Raw genomic sequence first — 24,364 nt, forward strand, 5'->3', positions numbered from 1 at the left:
TGGGTTTTATTTAGACAAATTTGTGGTGGTGTCTCCTTCTTTGGAAATTTTTAAGAAGAGTCTGGATGACTCTCTGTCGGAAGTGCTTTGGTTGTAAATTCCTGCATGGCAGTAGGTTGGACTGGATGACCCTTGGGATCTGTTCTAACTCTACAATTCTGTGATTCCTAACTGAAGGAGACAACTTTTGTTAGGAAGGAGCAAATGGAAAAGATATGCTTTGGCAAGTGTTTGCTTTGCCCTGCTGATGGTTGTGTTGGCCAGAGGTTTCTAGGAGCTGCAATCCAAAAAAGTAACTTTCCCGATCTGGCTCTTGGCCAGAGGGACAATAGTTTGATTCTGCATAGGGGCATTGAATGTGTTACTTTATATAAGAGAGATCTACCAAGAAGGGAAAGAATATTCAAAAGTATTAGGAAAATGGTTTTAAAAAGTTTCTTGAATGTTACGAAACCCTGATGAGGAGATTCCTGGACTGACCAGAATCTTGGAAGTTTGGCACTGGCTAAAAGTGTTACATGGGGTTTTTTGGAGAGGGGAATTCCACATGCTGATTTCTGCACATACACACACGCCCATACAAAACACATGCAACTATTGTGCAGAATGAATCTCAACTATAGCATGTTGCACAAAAAATAATATTTTTGAGTAAGAATATTTCTTTCAACTCAGAAAATTCTGTTTCCTGTGTGGAAAATGCTCTTTCTTTAAAAAATATATTTAAAAAATCCATATGTAAATTTTGCACAAAATAAATCACAAACTGTGAATAGTTTTCAAAACTACAATTGTCAAAGACTTCTCTTGCAGAGAAAGGAAATTGCTAAAACCATCCATTGCTTCTTTTGAGAAAAAAATAGCAAAAAATTACATTCTTTCCCCCAGCCAAAAATGCAAAACAGCATTTCCCCCACACATATCTCTTCCTTCATTATCTATATTGTGACCATTTTCCTGATATTTCCGAATAAGTGGGGGTGGCATCTTGGGAGTATAATCATTCCCTTATGACCTCAATTTGATCAGAAGAATTAGAGTGAATACTCCTACCATACTTTTTAGAAATGTATCGTAAAGCAAATTAATCTGTTGGCGAGCGATTACCAAGTTCTAACAGCCATTATGAATATCTTATCTTAAATGCAATTATATTTGTAGTTCTGATTTTTAATCCATAAAATGCAGATTTGCTTCTTGGTTTGAATGTATCTTTGTACAAAACAAGAAAGAGGAAACGTTGCTGACAGCCTACTTATGATGCCTGATTCACAAAGCAAGCCATATTAATTTGCATTTAACAGTCTTTTGTAATGGAGAGATTCCAATTAGACTTCACAGATAGGACTTGACATGGCAGTATAATCTATTGGTCAAGAAAACTAGAACCATAGAGTTGGAAGAAACCATAAGGGCCATCCAGTCTACAATTACTGAGGGGAGGGGATCCTTCACCTCTATGGTTAAATTCAGATTAGTGACAAAGAGTGTTTGCTGCGGTTCAGTTCCCAGGCCCACTGTGGATGGGAAAAACATGGACACTGAAGCCCTGTATTATTCAGTGGGTGGCAACATGTGTGTGTCTATGTCAGTGCATCTGCAAGCATGCATTGCCATTTAATAGTATTGGACATGGTGAGCTGCGGATGCTCTAATCCCTGGATAGCTAGCCTGCCGATGTAGTGGGCCTACTGTAACACTGGTGTATAGTAATATTGATTGAGCAAAGTGCCTCACATGCATTATCCAATAGCAATAACTAATTTTAATCTTTAGAATAAACCTGTAGGATAAGTCAATATTATTATCCTCCATATTGTAAATGTGAAGAGGATGAGACAGAGATTGAGAAGCTAGCTTAAAGTGACTGAGGGCCTGAACAGATAGGCCAAATTAAAACTGCTTTGGGTAACTTTGGAGGTATGCTGTTTAAATGATGCATGTCTCCTAAGAGATTGAAAGCTGCACCAAAGCCACGCTCCAGTCCTAAGGACTGGACCACAGCTTTGATGTAGCTTCTGGCCTCTTAAGATGCATGTGTCATTTAAACAGCATACCTCCAAAGTGACCCAAAGCAGCTTTATTTTAGCCTGTTCATTCAGGCCCTTAGTAAATCATTGAACAGTTGGCATTTGAACACAGGACTTTCTGATCTGCAGGTCATTTAGCTATTAGACAACATTAAGAGATCAGGTGTTTGGATTCTTTCTTGATTTTTCTCATGCTCATAGCTATGACTTGTTACTGGAGAAAGAATCAATTTCAAGTTATTAGATATTTGTAATGTATACAAATAATTTCAAGTAAAAAGCTGTTTGTAATGTATGCAGTTATGTGTAACTAGTTACTTCCAAGCTTTGGGCTATACAATGAGTACTAGACTAGACATAAAAAATCCATGCATTGCTTTAGAGCAAAGGTGGCAATCATGCAGCCCTCCAGATGTTGTTGAAATGCAACTTCTAACAGTGTTAGCCAGTATAGCTAATTGTGAGGGATGCTGGAGGTTGTAGTCCAGAAACATCTCATGTGGGGCAAAATTTCCCCCTCCTGTTTTAGAGCTATGCTTATTAATTATCTGTTTTGAGTCGTGATTCCCAGTTGATACTATTATTGTCCCCTTTCTGAGAAAAGCAAGCACCCACAGTCCTGAATTTATACTCTGAGACCTGAAAGCAGGAATTTCTCATCTTTTGGACCACAGATGATGCCATGATGTAGCCAAGGATGCTCACCTGCTTTTCTGAGTCACTTCTCTGAGTATAGAAGCAGTAGCAGTAATGAGTGCTTTGTTCCAAGCACTGTTTGGGCTTGGTTCTCCTCCCCCATGGTCTTCTGTCAACCAAAATACCCTGAGTAAGCTTTAAAGAATTGGCATGTACTCTACCATAGTCATCCTTACATCATATTTCTCTGAATATTTTATGAAGGCCTTTCTAAATGTGTGCAATCTTGCCAAGCTGTGTGTTTCAAAATGGATTGTTTTTATGCACTGCAGTTGGTGGAATTCATTTTTTTTAACTTAGTAGAAGGGTAACGTGTTCTATGGCAGGTTCAGCAACTAGCATCTCAGGTCTGGGTTTATTATGTCTGCTAACTCCAGATGCAAAAAACCAAAAACAAACAATATAGCGATCATAATAGTATGTACATTTCTATATTGCTTATCTATGAACTCAGCACTCTCTGAGCAGTTTGCATTCTGTAACCTATTGCCCCCAACAAGCTGGGTACTCATTTTACCAACCTGTGGAAGGATGGAAGGCAGAGTCAACCTTGGAGCCCCTGGGATTGAATTTACAAGCTTGTGGCTGCAGTACCAGCATTTAACCACTATACCACCAAAACCAAAGTGTGTAGATGTGTATTCTCTCTAGTAGGAACCTCTGGCCCTCCAGCTGTTGCGAGAGCAGTGTAGCCAATGTTGCTAATCGGCAGTATAGTCATTGATTAATAATGATGGGAGTTGCTGTCCAAAAATATTTGGAGGGCCATAAATTTCCCATCTCTGACTTAGAGCAGCATTGGTGGGCCAACCATCTGGAGGTGGCCACAGTTGGGTACTTCGTATGTCCAGCTCAAAAGATAATCCAACAAGAGTTGCTATTGATAAAGGTGCTGTCTTCCCAGACCAAAGAAAAGTCTCTCCTCCCCCCCCCCCCCCCATCCTCTCGGTGGGGAGTTCAGATGACACCGGGTCCAGTCACCAAGTCTAATGCAAACAGTTCATGTGATGTCCAACCAATTCAGTATCAAACAAAGAGGTTTATCGCACAGGCCTCTGGAATGGGTCTGTTGCCTTACAAAAGGGGTAATGATGGGAACGGGAGGTGGCAAAGAATGCTGTTTACTGCACAGGAGAACGCTGCCGCCACCGCCAGAAGTTCCCATTGTGTTCCAGATGCGTCCCAGAGGGGCCAATTTTCAGGAACACTTCTAAACCGTTCCTGAAAATCGTCCCCTCTGGGATGCATCCAGAATGCGATGGGAACTTTCGGCGGCAGTGTCAGCGGCATTATCCTGTGCAGTAAGATGTTTTTAACTACCTTATAACAGATTTTAAAAACTTTAAAAACTTACTATTTGCTCTGGATCTTCCAGGAAGCTCTCTCTTCCAGAGCTCTCAATTGCATTGCTGGGCAGCTATTCACGTGTACATGTCACTGTGCCACCTCACCTGTGCCATGCATACAGCCTCCTGATGTTGCAATGGAGGGACCCAGGCAAGGGGAGGAGGTCAGGACAGTTTCAGGGCCAGATACTCTGGGTTTCTCCCAGAGTATTGTGGCCCATGCAGATACCACCATGGTTTTATGACAGTTCTATGTATTTTCTAGTACTGATGGTGAAGTACACTTGTTACAGCAATTTCATTTCTGTCAGCATCAAGTGCAAGCTAGGCAACTGTCAAAATGAATGCAACATAGAACAACAAGAGGAGTGTGCAAGTCTGAGAAGAGAAAGGTTTTAGAATTATATAAGAAGATTGTTATTTTCATTAGCAAAGTGCTGGACGCTTCAACCATTTCCACACACTTCCCAAGTTCCTTCCTAAGTTGTCATTGGCCTTTGGTCCAACACTTCCCACAAGGGGCAGATATTTTCTTCAGAATCTATTGAGCATTTGGAAAGGAGGCTTTGTGGACAGCTTTGAGGAGACAGTGATCTTTTTGTATTTAATCACAGCTTAGGGTGCATCTACACTGTCGAAATAATGCAGTTTGCCACCATTTTAACTCTACGAAATCCTGGGATACCATAGAATTGTCATAAAACCTTGTAGTTTTGGAAGGTACTTAGCCTTCTCTGCCAAAGGGTGCTGGTGCCTCAAAAATTGTAAGACTTTATAGGCTGGAGACGTGGCAGTTAAAGTGCAGTTAAACTGCATTATCTCTACAGTATAAATGCATGCACCTTTAGTGTTCTGTCTCCACAGGCACCAATCATGGTCAGTATTTAGGAACCCTGGTGGTGCAGTGGTTAAATGCGGGTACTGTAGCCACTCACAGCCACAAGGTTGTGAGTTCAATCTCATGCAGAGCTCCAAGGTCCACTCAGTTTTTTATCCTTCTGTTGGTCAGTAAAATGAGTACCCAGCTTGTTGGAGGCAATTGGCTTACACGTTGTAAATTACTTAGTTCACTGACAACTGGTATAGAAATGCAAATGCTATTGCTACCCAAGTTTCTCAGCTTAACTAGATTTTGAAGGTAGACTGGCAAACCCTGATGAATGGACCTATATTTTTTGTGGGTTTTTTGGGCTACGTGGCCGTGTTCTGGAACAGTTTATTCCTGATGTTTCATCTTGCATTTGTGGCTGGCATCTTCTGTTGCATTTTTAGATGTCTCAAGACTCTCTCATCCATCCCTTTCCTTGTGACTCTGCTTTTAAAAAAAGGAGAATTTTTTTCTACCACTACATTCTTTTTTTAAATGCAGCCATATACTTCTAAAACCTATCTCAGCTGCTAATTTCCTCTCTGCCCCTCTTTTTAACCTTCTAAACACTCTTTGTGACCCAGCTCACCAGATACAAGGCAAATGTTGGCTTACAAACAAGAAGTCAGTGATTTCTAGGCTTTCGGTTCACCTTTTTGTGGCGTACTTCAAAGCATAGCTACCCAAAAGACCTCTCACCGTAATATTCCTATTTCATCTCTATGCCCCACCATTTTCTCTAAAGACAGAAGGTAAAGACTTAATGCTCTCCTAAGGTTTCATCAAACAGAGAATAAAAGAGAGATCTGGCTTCCTTATCGCCAACCTTCCGAATACTTTTTCTCAGTGCATGTGTTGCAAGATAATGGACTCAGTTCTTATTACTATATTTTATTCATTTTAGTTAGTTTGCTCGATCATGCTGGGTAGGTGGTTATAAAATAGAGTCTGTCACAATGTGAAAGAGGACCACCAGGGAGATTGCTGTACTCCCCCTTCAAGTATTCTGAAATAAATGTGCATAGAAGTGTCACACACTCACCCTTCCCTGTGCTTTTTTATCCTCCCCACATGGACCTCCTGAGGATGCATCTACACTGTAGAAACCATGCCTTTTGATATCACTTTAAGTGCAGTAGCTACAACCCTTGGAATCCTGGGATTTTTGTACAACATGGAGTATTTGTGTAGCTTGAGGGTTCATGTCTCTTTACATATTTTGGTATACAGTGGGCCCTTGGCATCCACTGGGGTTTGATTCTAGGACACACACACACACACACACACACGCTGTAGATACCAAAATCCATGGATGCTCTTATTAAATACAATGGAATAGTGAAATGGTGACCTTTATATAAAACAGCCAAATCAAGGTTTACTTTTTGGAATATAAATATACATACAAATAAAATATATTCAAGCTATGGATGGTTTAATCCATGGATAAAGAATTTGTGGACAAAGAGGACTGTTTGTATGTTATAGCTGTCAGAAAAAGAACATGTTGCTGTTGTTAACTGCCCCTGAGTCAGCCTCCACTCATGGTGACCCTGTCCTCACCTTCCCTGCTCAGGTCCTGCAAGTTCATATCCATTGTCTCTGTCATTGAGTCTGTCCATTTGGTATGTGGTCTTGATCTCTTTCTACTGCTCTCCACTTTTACAAGCATTATTGCCTTTTCTAGTGAATCATCTCTTCTCACAGTGTGGCTGAAGTATGGCAATCTCAATTTGTTCATCTTGGTTTCTAGGGAGAGTTCAGGATAGACCTGTTCTAGAACTCATTTCTTTGCTTTTTGTTTGTTTGTTTGTTTTGTTTTGTTTTTGGCCATCCATTGTATTTTTAACTCCCTTCACCACCACATCTCAAATGAGTTTTCTTTCCATCTAAAAGAACATGTGATCACTGAAAATATAGTGAAAGAAGGGGAAGCTTAAAGTAATTAATAAGTACTATGGGAGGTCCTCTATTTTTAAATGAATGGGCATTTAAATGAATGTTAGTATTTGTATTTCACTAGGGTGTTATTTATTATTATTATTATTATTATTATTAACCTTTATTTATGAAGCGCTATAAATTTACACAGCGCTGTACATGCAATCTTTTTAGTTAGACGGATCCCTGCCCTCGGGCTTACAATCTAAAAAGACATGACACAGAAGGAGAAGGGAGTGGTGACGGGAAAGGGTAAGAGGTCCAGCAGTTCCTCTCAACCTCCGAGGCCTGGACCAAGGCAGATGGACAGGAGGGAGGGCTTGGCTTCAAAATGGAAGGTTAATCATTATCCAGGGAAAATACATACTCACAAGTAGGATAATACATATACAGTACATAGCAATACAGGAAATGGATCGATAAACAGTCAACAACAGAACATCAGATAGTAAGCGACAATTATGCGATGCCTGGGAAGGCTTCTCTGAACAGGATGGATTTCAACTCCGTTTTGAAGCTGGTTAAAGAAGTGATGGCTCTTGCTTGTGGGGGAAGAAGGTTCCAGGAGTGAGGGGCAGCAAGTGAAACGGGGCGAATCCGGGATGGGGCAGAGGAAATCCTGGGCTGGGACAGGAACCCTTGACTACCAGAACGGAGGGCCCTGGTGGGAAGGTGAGGAGAAAGAAGGTCTGATAAGTAAGGAGGGGCCAGTCCATGGAGGGCTTTGAATGTCAACAGCAGAAGCTTATATTTTGAGAGACCTCATGGTGTAATGGTTTGTGTGCTGGACTAGGGCACTGGAGAGCAGGATTCAAATGCCTGTTCGGCCATGAAACCCACTGGGTGACCTTGGGCAAGTCACGTGCTCTCAGCCCCAAGGGAGGGCAATGGCAAACCTCCTCTGAACAAATCTTGCCAAGAAAACCCCATGATACATTTGCCTAAGAGTTGCCGTACATCAGAAACAACTTGAAAGCACACGGGAACAACAACAACAATAATGTTATGCTGTATTTTGTGTTCATTGCCACAACCTATTTCCCCACCCACATTTTATGAGCAGAGTCATGAAAGTGTTCAAGCATACTTTAGCTAGACAACTGCTTTGGGTACTTTACTATCTCAGAATGAAATTTGGTATGTTTTGTGATATGGAACATTTGTTCGGCTTCATACTCAATATTGGTGGGGTGGGAAGAGATGAAAAATATCTTGCAATCTGATATCTCTGAATTGCACATGTTTGTTTGTTTTATAATGTTCCCTTCTTCAACCACCTGGTTCTCAAAGCAAAAATCTCTAGAGAATCCTCTCACTTTCCTTCTTTGTCTTCATCTTACCTCAATTACTGAAACTGAGTTCAAAATGCGGAAGCAGCGTGAATTCAGTTAACACAGCAGGGGAGAGAGAACAGGAAGGGGCAGAATCTCAAACTTCCCTTCAGGCTCAGAGAAAAGCAAACTGCTGATTCATGTTTTCTTCTTCATTAATAACTGTTGCCATCTTAATCTTGCTCCAGTGATGTCATTAGGGTTGGTGTCATTCATGGTGTTATGCTCCAAATTGACCTTCTCCCATACTGCACCACACAGAATCTTTAATAATGTTTTTTGTCCTGATGTTACTCAGAAACCATAATTTCCGTATATCATTGAGTGTAATTGCAAGAGTGGTGACATAAACAACTAGCAAAATTAAAACTATACCTTTAAATTACAATAAATAAGTTGTTGTATGCCTTCAAGCCGTTTCTAACCAACTTATGGCAATCCTAAGGAGTTCAGTAGAGCAGTGGAGGACAGAAGGTCTTGGAGATGTCTCATCAGCAGGGTCACCATGGGTCAAGATTCACCCTGAGCAGACTAGAAAGCTGGGCCAAAGCTAACAAAATGAAATCCAACACAGAGAAATGTAAGGTACTGCACAAAGGACAGAAAAATGAAGTGCACAGATATAGGATGGGGTACACCTCGCCTCACTCCCTGTTAGGATATCACCTGGGGTAGTCTGCACTCCCCTCACCCTCTAGTGATGCCCCTATCATGCTCTGATGTTGCTTGGCCCTATGTGTTCCAGTTTCCACCTATAAAATTTCAGAGGGTATGCAAATCCTATTACTACTGCCCTCTCTAACAGCATTATTGACTTTTCATTGCTAAGTGTTGTTGCACTTCTAAGAAAGAAAAACTCATGTCTGGTTTATCCAAAATAGAGTTGATTCCAAAGCACACAACAACAACAATATCACCCTCCCCCATTCTGGTACTTTCCAGATGTATTGTACACTTGTTCCTTCCCCATTAAGGTGGCTGTTGGATCACAATACATGTGGAGGGCACCAGGTTAGGGAAAGCTGAAGCAGACCATGATGTTTTGCAACTATTTTTAAACCTTTGTCAGGCTTGAGCTCTGGAACAGTGCCTTTGAATTATTCAGCATTTTTCTTTTCTCTTCCCTGGCTGTCCTCCGAGCGTCCATTGTAAAGCAATGCAGGGAGTATTGTGGCAAAAAGAAAAACTGATAAGCTGCTCACCCTCCACCAGGATGGGTTTATTTTGATTTATTTCTTCAAGCAGTATCCTGAGACCCTCTTGGTTGCCAGCCTGGGGACTGTAGGTCAAGATGTTGAATCGTAATTGGCCAACATGGTCAGTGAAGCAAAGACAAGCTAGGGACCCAGTGAAGTGGGGGACGGTGGATGGTGGGGAGGATTTTGCTGCTTTCGCTATTGCAAAGCGAGTCTGTAGGTTGAAACCTGTCAAGAGAAACAGGCAAGAATTCTTTTTAGCATTCTGACCATTCAGTAAACATTATTAGGCCTCAAGGGTAATTTAAAACCACATCTGTTAGAACCATATGTGCGGCATATATGCTTTTGGAATTTTTTGTAAAAGTTATTTTTCAATTTGAGTAGAGTTAGTGATTGAGTTATCTTTACTGGGGCACCCTCCCTCCCAAATATTAGAAAAGTATGCCTTCACTAAGTTTATTCTTTAAGAAAGGAGTGAGTTATTTTAGCTATTTCACTCTGCTGCAACAAAACCACTGAAAACATTTAGAACCATAGAATCACAGAGTTGGAAGATACCTTAAGAGTCATCCAGCTCAACCCCATTCTGCTATGCAGGAACACAGAATCAAAGCACCCATGACAGATGGCCATCCAGCCTCTGTTTAAAACCTCCAACACAAAAGACTCTATCACTCTCCGAGGGAGTGTGTTCGACTATTGAGAAGTTCTTACTGTCGGGAAATTCTTCCTAATGTTGAGCTGGAAACTCTTTTCCTGTAGTTTGAATCCATTGCTCTGTGTCCTGTTCTCTGGAGCAGCAAAAAACAGACTTGCTTCATCTTCAGTATGACACCTTTTCAAATACTTAAACAGGGCTATCATATCACCTCTCAACCTCCTCTCTAGGCTAAACATACCCAGTTCCCTAAGTCTCTCCTCATAGGGCATGTTTTCGAAAACTTTCACCATTTCGGTCGCCCTCCTCTGGGCTTGCTCCAGCTTGTACACATCCTTTGTGAAACTGTGTGCCCAGAACTAGGCACAGTATTCCAGGTGAGGTCTAACCAAAGCAGAATAAATTGGGACTATTACTCCTGATGTTTTAGAAGACTATTCACAGTTCAGGACCTGCTTTGCGCAAAATTCACCTATAGTTATTTTGCATGGAAAACAGCATTTTCTGATAGAGGAACAACATTTGAAGATAATAATCATGCACAGAAAATAACATCTCAGAAAATGCTGTTTTCTGCACAAAGCTGGCACATGTGAAGTTTGCTCAGAATAAGTCCTGAAATTGCAAATATTATCATCCGCGCAGGTTTCTTCTCATCAGGGTTTCTTAAAACACAAAAATATGTTTTTCATTTATTTTGAATATTTTTGAATATCCTTTCCATCTCAGAGAGAGAGAGAGAGAGGTATAAATATATAAGTGTATAGATGTATATATTGAAAGACAGACAGATTTAAAATAGTTAGATAAAAAAAGAAAGAAAGAAAATAAATTGAATGCTTATCTGTTCCTTTACTTAATTAATGGCATGGGCTTTAAATGGATAGCTGGATGTTCAATTGAAAGAGAACAATTTCTTGACTGAAATGTTGTCTGCTGCCCTGTGGGTTAGAAAGCTTTTTATTAACATTTCTTTAATTGATGTCCTTTATCATGATTCACAGAATTCTGATAGATTTAATGGTGGCTGGCAAACCCTTTGGATTATAAAAGGCATTTTTTTATTTTGAAACTTTTCAATAGAATATTTCATGAATATGCACACACATACACAGAAAGAGAGAGAGAGAGAATGGTTTTGCTCAGAGAAAAAGACAGTATGGCATGCAAAAGCCTACCTTTTGTGTCCAAACAAGATTTTTGTACAAAATCTGACCCCTCCCCACGCCCCCCCAAAAAGTCTAAAAATGCCAAAAAAAAAAAAATAACAAAAAAAAACCTCAGTGGGTTGAGGGTCAGTAAATTTGGGAAGATTTTTTACACCCCTGCTTTTAGGGTTATTGCTCTGTGGCTAAGGTTAAGTGAATGTTTGCATCTGTCAAAGGTTTAGGAAACCCTGAGTTGGGCTTTCACTGGTGTACTGTTTTGCTGATTATATATATATATATATACACACACACACACACACACACACACACATTGTCTTTCACTGAATTTTAAATTATTGTAACTATATATAATATTTAAACTGTATATACAAGTCTGTGTGTATGGTTTAATTATATACACACACACAATCAAATACTCTATTTAGTTAAAATCATTGAAGATTCACCAAAGTTATATAATCATAATATTAACATTGTTTTGTATGTTTTAAATGTGTACTGTTTTTTAATCATTTGCAAGCTGCCTTGAGTCCCATTTTGGGGGGGAAGGAAGGATATCAATGAGCAAAATAAAAAGAAGAGTTTGGTTTGGATTTTACCTGTGAAGTATTCTGACTTGCCCTTTTCAAACTAATTGGGGAAAGTTGTGTATAATGGAAAGAAAGAAAGAAAGAAAGAAAAGAGGACAAGCAAAAAGTCAGTTTCTTATCTTTGGAAAATTTGCTTGCAAAAATACATATAGGCATGGTACAGAGCACCAAAAAGAGGTGCCTCCCCAGCGCCTCTCTTTGCTCTGCAGGAGCACTGCAGCAACCAAATTGTGTGGCACTGCTGCTCAGCAAAAAAGGAGCGCCCGGAAGCAGCTCCTTTTTGCAGCATGGCTGCGACACCGCAAAGCGCCAGAGAGGGCACAGTGATGTCGCAGGTACGCCGCACCTTTTGGATGCGGAGCAGCTGTGATGTCATCGCCACGCACAACATCTGTACAGTGCTGCGCAGCTGCGGTGCGCCCATGATGTACTAGGGTTGTGGGGCGTGTGTACACCCTGCCCTCGAGCAACCCTAGCACGTCATGGGTGCGCTGCAAAGGGTCCGTCTATACAGGGCCATAGTAGGGAAACTAAACAAAAACATATAACAATTTCTGTGTGCACAAAATTTAATTTTTGTGTTTGTGCAAATGGCATCAAAGCAGGACAGAATGACCTTGGGCTGGAAAAATATAAACCTCCTACAAAGCGAAATGGCCAGTTTTTTGTGGGTTTTTCGGGCTATGTGGCAGAGTTTCTTTCTGACTTTTGCCAGCATCTGTGGCTGGCATCTTCACAGATGCTGGCGAAACTTCAGAAAGAAACTCTGCTAGAACATGGCCACATAGCCCAAAAAAACCACAATAAACTTGGATGCCGGCCATGAAAGCCTTCGACTTTACATTGGAAATGGCCAGATTTGCTTACCTTTGTTGTTGGCATCTCTGGAAAAGAATCTCTGGAAAGCACTGTATGTAATGTAATATAAACATGACCATCTATACTGGTAGATCTGGGGTGTTCCATTCACACATGCGCAGCTTCACTTCATTCCACAAGAGGCATGCCTCTGAGCACCAGGATCTTGAAGTGAAAGGACTCTTAGCAAGTGTTAATAGCCCCCAAATCTTCCCAGATTAATTCCACATATGCAAACACCAGACTACAGTGCGATCATAGCACTAATTAAATTTTGGGTTAGTGAACATTTTCCAGGCTTGAAATATTTCCACCTGCTACAGCTATTGAGGAACATGTGTAAATCTTTGAAAATGAGGTTGTTGGGGTATTATATATATTCTTGGTTCAGTTTTGTTTTCTGAGTGCTTTGGCTCAGACATTTTATTGCATATGAAGTTTTTATTAGTAGTAGTATAATAAAGATGTGGCTTGCATGTAAATGGGACCATGTTTTCCCGATTAAGCAAGTGCCCTTGTTAATTCACTGACATCATTGGCTCACCATCCATTTCCATTTCTATTCTCTTTTAAGAAACCTGAATGGAAAATTAATGTGCAGATTGTAGTCAGAATACAAAGTCTAAAACCTGTGATGAATCTGGTCGATGTCATAGGTGAAATCTATGTGGACACTTGGGTCGTTTTCACACTATATAATTATAGTACTTTGATATCTGCTACACTGGAATACTGGAATCTATAGTTTTGTGAGGTTGTTTTCTCCTGCTCCAGAGAATAGGACCCAGAACAATGGATGCAAGCTACAGGAAAAGAGATTCCACTTACACATTAGGAGTAACTGCCTGACAGTAAGAGCTGTTCAAGAGTGGAACACACTCCTTCGGAGAGTGGTGGAGTCTCCTCCTTTGGAAGTTTTTAAACGGAGGCTGGATGGCCTTCTGTCGGGGATGCTTTGATTAAGAGTTCTTGCATGGCAGGGGGTTGGACGGGATGGCCTTTGTGGTCTCTTCCAACTCTATAATTCTATGATTCTATGCAGTATTTAGAATTCTCTGTCAGTGAGCTACAGATCTCAGAAGTTCATAGGATATCACCATGGCAGTCATGGTGGTATCAAATTACTATAATTATATAGTAATTATATAGGCTTTGATTTTGCAGATTTGATTATTCGCGGATTTGATTAATATGTTCTCTCTAGGAATCTCTAGGTCCTCCAGTGTGACACTATGGTCAGTGCCTTCTAGACGTTCTACTGGAGGACCTAGAGATTCCTAGACAGAATATTTCTCTAGGCATTTGTAGGTTATTCAGTGGTCAACCTCTGGCAGATGTTGGCCACAGACTTGTTCTGCAGGATCTAGAGATTCCTAGAGAGGTATTCTCTCAGGTTAAAAAAAATTGTATTTTTGTATTTGTATTTTTTCTGCTTTCATGGGGGGCCCTGTGCCCCCAAACTCCAGTGAATGTGGAGTGCCCAGTGTAATGTGAAAGGGACCACCATTTTGTGGTTCCCAAACTTTGGTCAGCCAGACATTTTGGGATTTCATCTCCAAGAATTCCTGACTATTGGCCAAGTTGGTTGGGACTTCTGGGAGTTGAAGTGCAAAACACCTGGAGGACTTAAAGTTTGGGAATCATAACCTTAAAAAATATGGCACCACACAGTATATGAAGCCAGGGCAGTAGATGGAGTCACTGTATAAGTAAGCAAGTTTTGGGTGGAACTCAGCTGAATCTGGCCAGCCACCATCCCCACTTGTTTAATTGCTCCTCACTCTCTAATAATGTGACTTACTTGACAGGACATAGTCAGAAGTTAACAAATTATGACTGCCTTTCCTTATGAGAGTATATATGATGTCTAGTCCCACTATGGCAGCTCGATAATATTGCATGCATTTTCTGAAAACAAATGTTTGAATTCTTTGCAAAAGAACAGGAGAACTACAAGCTGTTTAAATAAGTAAAATAAAATAAATAGATACCGTCTAATGGAGCTGATGGAGGCTTTCTGTTGGTTGATGCATTTACATAAGTGGAGTCTGTTGTATTTAAGAGGCTTCCTGGCTGGGCTAGCTGATTTCCAGAGCTTGGAAAAGAGCCATGGGTGTGCTGGATGGCAGATTGCTAGGCTGCTGTAGTTCAAAAAAGTAACTTTTCCAAGCTCTGGCTCTTTGCTTGATTTGGTTGAGTCAGCTGGTGTAACTGAACAAACATTCAGCTGCAGTGAGCTTTGTGCTTTGTCTTCCTATTTTTCCATGCTTTTTGAATTTAAGCTAATCTATCACAAATAGAGTTGCCAGATATCAGGGCCTGGCTCTTCTTCTGCAGTTAATTGGCAAGGAGAAGGAATCTCAGGGAGAGGGGAAAGTATGCATCTATTTGTTATACATGGTGGTTTTGATTTTAATGGCATGTTCTGAGAAACTGGCTGATGTTCACTTATCATGCATACTGGGGCCACTCCTTGTAACCATGTAACATCACCCTCTATGACAGCCAAAGTCTTTTATTCTCAGGTTCTAGGGCCTGGGGTAGTCCTGACCTGGCAGCTGTAGCCACAATGTTCCCCTCCATCATTCATTTGCCAAAGAAGATGCCAAGGGAGCTGTTCTGATCAGGAGTGCACATACTTTACTGTGTGGGACAATAAACAACATAGGGCTATAACACTGAGGGTTATAAAAAAAAATTTTTTTTTAATGTAGGCTAGTTTTATAGGAATTTGGCATTCTAAATCCAAAAAATACCTCAGATTGCTGTATCACATACAGTGTTTTTCTTTTTCTAACAATTCACTTTATCATTCCTATATGGTAATATGTGACTGAATGAAATGATCCTGCAAAGAATTATCTTGCCAAAAGTATCTCCTTGTACACGCTAGCCTTAATGGGTTGGGGGCAGAGTCAGGGCATAGTGTCTACAGGACACGTGCCCTGGCTGCGCCCCCAAGGTGGTGTGACACCGCATGCTGCATTGTATCACGACATTCATCCGGCGCTGATGCTGCACTGAAGGAGCTCCTTAAAGCTGTACCGCCACAGCTATTGCACCCCTTCCAGGGCACAAAAAGGAGCCACTTTTTGCAGCTCCTTTTTGCGCCCTGGAAAGGCCAGATTGGCACTGTGGCATGTGGTTGCCATGGCCCTGATCCAGCAAAAATGGAAATGCCTGCAGGCAAAGAAAGGGGTTAGAGACTTTCAAAACACTTTAATTCGCTGGTATGAAAGCACAAACATGTGTTCAAAAGCACTAAAAGGAATCTCACTGAAGCATTGGTGTCCACGCTTCATCCAAGCAACAACAGAATTGATTTTAAAAAAATATATCGGATTTGTGAAAGAACTGTGTGTTCAACAACATTTTTTATGTGTTTTTCAAATTCAGCACCCTAAAATACATTAAGAACAGCTACAGTATTGAAAAAAAAAGTTTTATCCTCACAAGTCTGCGGAATCTGTCCATTTAGTAATCTTAGGGGCTTGACAGACTGCCCCAAAGAGGTGGTCTGGAGCCACCCATTTTCCCTCCGGAGGGAGCCCGTAGCAACCAAACCGCATGGGCTCCCTCATGCCAAAAATAACCCCCTAAAAGCAGTTTCTTTTGGCACACACAGGTGCTGCCATCAGTATGCCATTGCGCACTGTGTCATGTCAATGACACAAGTGTGGTGCCTCGATGTGCAGATGTGGCACTGTGCTTGTGTCATCATGGTGGCCTTATATGGATGATGGCAACATCCGTACATACTAGGGTTCAGGAGCATGTGGTTGCTGCACGCTCCCAAACCTTAGAATTGGTGCGGACACGCCCCTTTCCACCTGTCAGTCTCGAGCCATTGTTTGAATTTACTATCCATGTGTGTGTTAGGGTTCCCAGATCTCAAGGCCTCTCCCTGAGTCTCAGGGGCTGGACCTTCTCCTCTGGTCCCCAAGGTGAGAGGGAAGAATTTCAGGGTGAAAAGTGTGTTCTCTATTTCCCCCTGATTTATTAGACTGGGCATTTTTTTACTCTGTGCAACTGTGGCTGATGCTTCACATACCATGCTTAATGAGCTCACCTCCATGACATCACAAAGGATCACCTAGATCCAAAGCTTTTACTCTGAAATCTGAGAGTTTGGTCTTGTTCTAACCTGGCAAACCGCACGAGTTTGCATTCTTGTACCTCATCACACTCACTTGACTATGTAGTCCATATTCCTCTTTCAGTTTTTCCTAAACTGAAATCCCTAATTATCCAGATGTTTTGGCTACCCCATAGACCGTTTGAATAAATGAGGTTGAACTTGACTTGCATTGAGGGAGTTTTTGAAAGGCAGATTTATTAGGGGCTGTGAGGAAAGCGTTCAGGTAAACTGTGTGCCTGCTCCCTCCTCCTCGAACAGAGATACCCTTCAGAATGTAATTTTTCTGTCCTCTTGTTTCTTGTCCTTGTGTGATCCTCTGACACTTGATGGATGAATAGGATAATTGGTGATTACTTCATGCATCCCTGGCAGGAGTGGTTACCAAACATAATTAAACCTCTGATTTTATGTTCTCTCCCTTTTTAATAAGGTTCTTTGCCAAATGTGAGGGGCCATCCAGTTTCTAATTTTGTTTCCGATTACAATAGTGGAACTATTTTGGATAGCATTGCATCACAGTGCTGCATCCTTCCTCCATCTCTATCTAAACTAGTTTCAGTGTTTCCGTGCAGACAACAGGCACTATTGTAAATATCCACAGGGAGTTGCAGGTAATTGCCTAGCACTAGGTAAATGATTTTAAATAACCAAACAAACCTTTTTTACATACAAACAGTGGGCCCTTGGTATCCGCTGGGGTTTGGTTCCAGGACCCCCTTGTGGATACCAAAATCTGTGGATGATCAAATCCCATTAAATATCAGTGGCATATTAAAATAATGTCCCTTACATAAAATGGAAAAGAAATTAAGGCTTGCTTTTTGGAATCTATATACTTTTTGTATATTTTCAACCTGGGGGTGCTTAAATCCATGGATATCGAGGGCCAACTGTACTAAGCTTTTCAGAAAGTCAAGGTAGCTAATCTAATTTCTTTTCTGTACTTTATTATCCTTACAACAACCCTGTGTGGCAAGTGAGGTTGAGACCTGACAGCTGACCCAGGGCCACTGTGTTTGTAGCTGTGACAGATTTGAACCCAGGTTTCAAATCTAAAACAGATTGTTATTCACAGCACCATGCACGGTCTCCAGTAAGAAATTTAGCAAGAGAGGTTTCATCACATGCTTTATATATCAACTTGATCCTGACTCTAGTTATGTAGATCCATTATGATGAATAGAAGCATAGAGCTGGAAGGGGCTACAAGAGCCATCTAGTTCAAATCCCTGCCACTATTCCACTGCCAAATAACTCCTACAGTTAAAAAAAAAAATCCTAATGTTTAGGAGGGATCTCTTTTTTTTTAACTTAAACCATTGGTTCATGTTCTAGTAGTTGGAGCAGCAGAAAAAAAGCTTGCTCCATCTTCAGCATCCTTGTTGGGGGGAGGGCATAACATAACTTATTTCTTATGATATTTATATCCCTCTTTCCTCCCACCAAGGGGCCTAAGGCAGCATTGTTGTTGGTGGTGGTGGTGGTGGTAACTGCCTTCAAATCAACTTTGACTCATGGCAACCTTATGAATGAGAGTCCTCTATCCTCAGCTGCCCTGCTCAAGTCTTGTAGACTCGTGACCATGGCTTCCATCATTGAATCTATCCATCTGGTATGTGCTCTTCTTCATTTCCTATTGCCCTCCACGTAACCAAACATTATCTAAAACAACTTGCAAATTTTAAAATAGAAGTTGGCTACAATGTACATTTCAACCCATTAAACAACAATAGAGTGGGCCCTTGGTATCCACTGGGGTTTGCTTTCACGACTCCTTGTGGATACCAAAATCTTTAGATGCTCAGGTCCCAATAAATACAATGGTGTAGCAAAATGGTGCCCCTTATATAAAGCTGAACCAAGGTTCACTTCCATTTTCCTTTGGCCAATGAATGACTGTGGGGAATGGTGTCCATTCCTAATGAAGAGCGTAATTGTATAATGGCTACGGTCCTGATTTCACCCTGGTGAAATCGTACATAAAAACAGGTTGAGTCTCCCTTATCCAGAATTCCAAAATACAAATTTTGTTTTATGTACAAAAAAATATTTTAAAATGTGGTGTACAAAATTACCATCAGGCTATGTGCATAAAAAGTATATGAAACATAAAAATAATTTCATAATTAGACTTGCGTCCCATCTCCAAAATATCTCGTTATGTACAGTATATGCAAATATTCCAAAATCTGAAAAATTCCAAAATACTTCTTGTCCAAAGCATTTTGGATAAGGGAGATTCAATCTGTATATGAAAATTCCATCAGGCATAGGTATACCTTGCTCCCCTTCCCTGTGCTCTCAACCTACTTGTCTGCACCCTGTATGTGGCCCATGCCATCAAGTGGCTATTGAAGCACACAGGACAGCCCAGTAGCTAGCTACTCCAGAAACTAGAACATGATCATGATTCAAATTAGAATAAAACAGATAACAAGCATTAGGCAATGTTTGTTTGTTTGTTTTACTGTAAGAGCTGGTCTATAGTGGAATAGACTACTTCAGAGGTTGGTGGACTCTCCATCTTTGGAGGTCTTTGAACAGAGGTTGGATGGGCATCTTTCAGGAGTGCTTTAGTTTTGTCCCCCTGCATGGCACAGGGTTAGACTAAATGCATCCTGTGGGCCCTTCCAGCTCTGCAACAGCTCAAAAAGTTACATATTCAAGTGCATCTTATTAACAGAATGTCAACCAATGTCCCTAGAAGGCTGGATGAAGGGCTCTGAATATATTTTGAGAGTGTTAAGAGGGGATTCTGTGGAAGAAAACTGGGACCCTTTTGCACTACACAAATATAGCACTATGATTCCATTTTTAACAGCCATGATTGTGTTCTGTGGAACTCTGGGTTATGTAGTTTGAATCATAGAATCAAAGAGTTGGAAGAGACCACAAGGGCCATCCAATCCAACCCCATTCTGCTATGGAGGAACTCACAATCAAAGTAACTGGCAGATGGCCATCCAACCTCTTTTTTAAGGCCTCCAAGGAAGGAGACCCCACTACTCTCTGATGGAGTGTGTTCCACAGTTGAACAGCCCTTCCTATCAGGAAGTTCCTCCTAATGTTGAGGTGGAATCTCTTTTCCTGTAGCTTGCATCCATTGTTCCGAGTCCTATTCTCTGGAGCAGCAGAAAACAAGCATGCTCCATCCTCAATATGACATCCCTTCAAATATTTAAACAAGGCTGTCATATCACCTCTTAACATTCTCTTCTCCAGGCTAAATATACCTAGCTCCCTATGTCTCTCCTCATAGGGCATGGTTTCCAGGCCCTTCACCATTTTGATTGCCCCTTTCTGGACATGCTCCAGCTTCTCAACATCCTTTTTGAATTGTGGTGCCCAGAACTGGACACAGTATGTGAGCTTGTTAGATGATAATTTGAAATGCCCATGTCTAAACCACAAATCCCCCCCCCCCCCATTTCATTGGATGGAAGCATGGCAATTAAAGTGGAATTGTAACTGTAACACTATAACTGTGTAATGTGAAGGTCTTCCCAGGTTTTCTCTTTAACAGTTGTAACCCATTAACAGGCTTGGTGAATTCTTCCGTTGCATGGGTTTAAATGAATATATCTGCAGCAGGCCCTTGCTCTAAAGACTAATTTATATTCACTTTAAGGAACACATTTTGTATGCTTGCGACTTCTCCCCCCACTTTGTATGCATCTATCACTCTGATATTGGAAGGCTCCCGGTTCCCAGACGACATATGCTGCAGAAATTCAAAACATCCTACTTCTTAAGAATTTAGTGCCACATGAGTTGCATTGGCAATTAGGAGAGAGTAGGTAAAAGCCAGTCAACTTTCCATTTTGGCGTGCTTAGTCTTATCGTATTTCTTCCCGACGTAGCTTTGATCTCCTCCGTGCCATTTTAGAACAGGACCGTAAAAAAAGCACAGGTTTGAGCACCTGCACAAAATCCTTCCTAAATTTGTCAGATGGAGGAAATTACTAGCCCATTGTTCTGCATTAGGCAGCGATAGGTACCTCCATTTTGTGGAAGATTAGCCATTTAGCTGTCAGAGATCCAGGGTGGTTCATTTCTAATCCATTGTGTGCAGTGAAGACATATTCCCATGGATCGGTATTTTTCAGCAGAAAAGCCGTTTGTCAGGTTCCTTTTAAAAATGAATTGAATTTCACCAAGAGCAGATGATTTCTGGGACATTTCTCTCCACTTGATGTATTAAAGAACTATTCTTCCTTACACACACACACACACACACACACACACACCATCTCTCTCCCCTCCTGCTCTCCTTCTCTTTTACATTGCTGAATTTTCTATGATTTTGTGTAGGAGGTGACTACATTTTTAAAAAGGCAACAGAGTTCTTCACCAGTAGGGATGGATGGGAATTCATTTGGTTTTCAATTCAGTGCAAATTAGTAATCTACATCTTTGTTTGCTTCATTCTCATAGTGCAAGAATGAACCATTAGATTTCTACAAGCTCTCCCTGATGGGTGAGATTACACATGTTTCTGTGCTTTCCCCCCAAATTATTATTATTATGATTATTATTTATTATTATTATTTATATCCTGCCTCTCCCTACGGATCATTATTTTTTAAGAGTTTGGGAATGTTTCTGAAATATTTGTTTGTGCAAAACAAACAAACAACCCATCATCCCCACCCCATATCTACATCCTTGGTACCATTACTTGGGCTTCTCAATTTCCTGCATTCAGATTCCCTTGTCACCCACTTTACCATCTACTGGAAGTCAAAATGGGTGTTGCTACTTACATACTTACACCCTCGGGTGAGAAGGCTTATCCCAGAGTTCTCAATCAGGTTCAGAACAATGGGGAAAGTTTTGTGTACTTTGGAATGTGCGTGCTTTGGGATTGTGTGCTTTTGTATGATCCTATAATGGGATTATAAAAATGGACTGCTTCCATACATGTTATTCTGTGCCTTTATCACATTTTGGCCAGAATTCTGTTAGAGACATATAAATGTCCATTACCTTTGCAGATATCCATTTGGGCTGCTGAGGAGACTGGTATTCCCTTCCTCCACCTGTAGCTCCCAAAGCCCATCCCTCACCCCCACTGATTTGAAGCCACTCTGCACAGCCTTTTCATGCTTCATAATGAGAAGGCAAGATGGTACAAGTATCTGGCTACATCTCCATAATGAGACACCACAATAATGACATCAGCAATGGGATATTCAGTGATCTTTACGACTTCAAGGACCTTTCACATGAGGAGGCTCTTCAAGAATCATAGAATCCTAGAGTTGGAAGAGACCACAAAGGCTATCCAGTCAAATCCCTCTACCATGCAGGAATACACATCCAGTCTCTGTTTAAAAACCTCCAAAGAAGGAGACTCAGCCTCTCTCCAAGGCTGCATGTTGTCAAACAGTTATTACAGTCAAGAATTTCTTACTAATGTTTAAGTGGAATCTGGACAGAGGGGCATTTGGTACATTTATCCTTGCATGAGTGACATCTTGTTAATGTGCTATATGTGCGTCCGCCTTTGAATTTACACCTTCCTCCCAGAAGGGACCCAAGGCGGCTCACAGCTAAAAACATATAAAAAATTACGATGAAATTTAAAACAATTAAAACCATCTAAAACAGTATAAAATTACATACAAATATACAAAAGTTTAAAGACTGATTGGAGGAAGTAGTGTAAAATACATCAGTGTGTTTCTTAATTGGGACCAGCCATACAGGACACATGATACCAGTTCTGACCTGGGGTCCATTCACACTACATAATTTTGGTGCCATTACTCCACTTTAACTGCCATGGTTCTGTCCCATGGAATCCTAGGATTTACAGTTGTGGGTGGGGGAATTTAGATTCTCAGCCAGCCTTACCAGGCGACCAATCCCAGGATTCCATAGCATGCAACCGTGGCAATTCAATGGAATAATAATGCTATAATGCATGAAATTTGTTATGGTCAGTGATCAGAACAAATAATGTTATAATTCTGGATCATGAGTGGGCCCCTGGTGACATTAGCTGTCACCTTAACACAATTCAAAGGGCTGGCTTTACTCTCTACAGACCTTAGTGGCTTAGATCAGGTCCACCCAGAATATTCTGGACCTGAAGCTGCCCCCACATATCCCATTACCTTGGGCACTCTGTCATGTTAGTACCAAGGAAGTGGGCAAGATTCTTCGAAGTGTTAGGAAGACGACTTGCTCTCTCGATCCCTACCCTTCATGGCTGGCAGCCCAAGGGGGGATACCGATTAACTCCATGCTTCACCATATAATTAATTCATCTTTCAGGGAGGGACAATTTCCATCAAGTTTAAAGACAGCAATAGTAAAACCATTGCTAAAAAGGCCCTCCCTTGACCCCCTGATTCGGAACAATTATCGGCCGGTGTCATTGCTGCCTTTTTTGGGGAAGGTGATCAAGAGAGCGGTTGCTTTCCAGCTTCAAGGGATCTTGGAAGAAACAGATTTTCTAGACCCATTTCAAACCAGCCTTAGTCAACAATCTCCGTCTGGGCATGGACAGGGGTAGCGTGTCCCTGTTAGTGCTTTTGGACATCTCAGCAGCTTTCGATACCATTGACCATGGTATCCTTCTGGAACGCCTGAGACAGTTGGGTATCGGGGGCACTGCGCTCCAGTGGTTCTGTTCCTACCTCTTGGGTAGATTCCAGATGGTGCAGCTGGGGGACGTCTGCTCTGATAAGAGGGCACTTACATCTGGTGTCCCCCAAGGAGCTATTCTGTCCCCCATGCTATTCAACATTTACATGAAACCGCTGGGAGAGATCATCAGGAGACACGGGGCGCGGTGTTATCAGTACGCTGATGACACTCAAATATGTTTCTCTGTGTCTCCGACTGATGCAGTGACTAGGGATGGCATCTCTCCTCTAAATGCCTGTCTGGAGTCAGGCTGGATGAGGGAAAACAAACTCAGTTTGAATCCAGAGAAAACGGAAGTACTAGTGATAGGCTCTCCCGGTCAGGGTGGGGCAGTTTGTCCAGCTGTCCTGAATGGGGTCATGCTTCCCCTGAAGGACTCAGTTCGCAGTCTGGGGGTGCTTTTGCAGTTGACTTCTCAGGTGGATGCGATGGTCAGAAGCACCTGTTATCAGCTTCGGCTGATTCGCCAGCTGCGACCCTACCTAGACCGGAGGGACCTTGAAATGGTGGTACATGCTCTGGTAACCTCTCGCTTGGATTTCTGTAATGCGCTCTACATGGGGCAACCCTTGTACCAAACCCGGAAGCTTCAAATAGTACAGAATATGGCAGCTAGGTTGGTGTCTGGATGTTCCAGGGCTGACCATATAACACCGGTTCTGTATGATCTTCATTGGTTGCCTGTTCGCTTCCGGGCACAATACAAGGTGTTGGTTATCACCTATAAAGCCCTAAATGGCTTGGGCCCAGGGTATTTGGAGGACCGCCTCTCCCCATATAGTCCACCCCGCACACTCCGGTCATCTGGGAAGAATTTGCTGAGGATTCCTTCGTCTAGATATGTGTCTACCTCACAGAGAGCTTTTTCTATCTCGGTACCTGGGAT

General features: G+C 41.5%; 1 protein-coding gene across 6 annotated transcripts in view; it reads left to right on the plus strand.

Moving 5' to 3' along the window:
- Positions 1-24,364, plus strand: part of LOC149320104 (teneurin-4) — a 793,050-nt gene that overhangs the window by 12,849 nt on the left and 755,837 nt on the right. The gene's annotated exons all lie outside the window — the stretch shown is intronic.

The sequence above is a fragment of the Sceloporus occidentalis genome, unplaced genomic scaffold (assembly GCF_023333645.1).
Source record: "Sceloporus occidentalis isolate IW3139 unplaced genomic scaffold, rSceOcc1.0.p SCAF_2, whole genome shotgun sequence".
Lineage (NCBI taxonomy): Eukaryota > Metazoa > Chordata > Lepidosauria > Squamata > Phrynosomatidae > Sceloporus > Sceloporus occidentalis.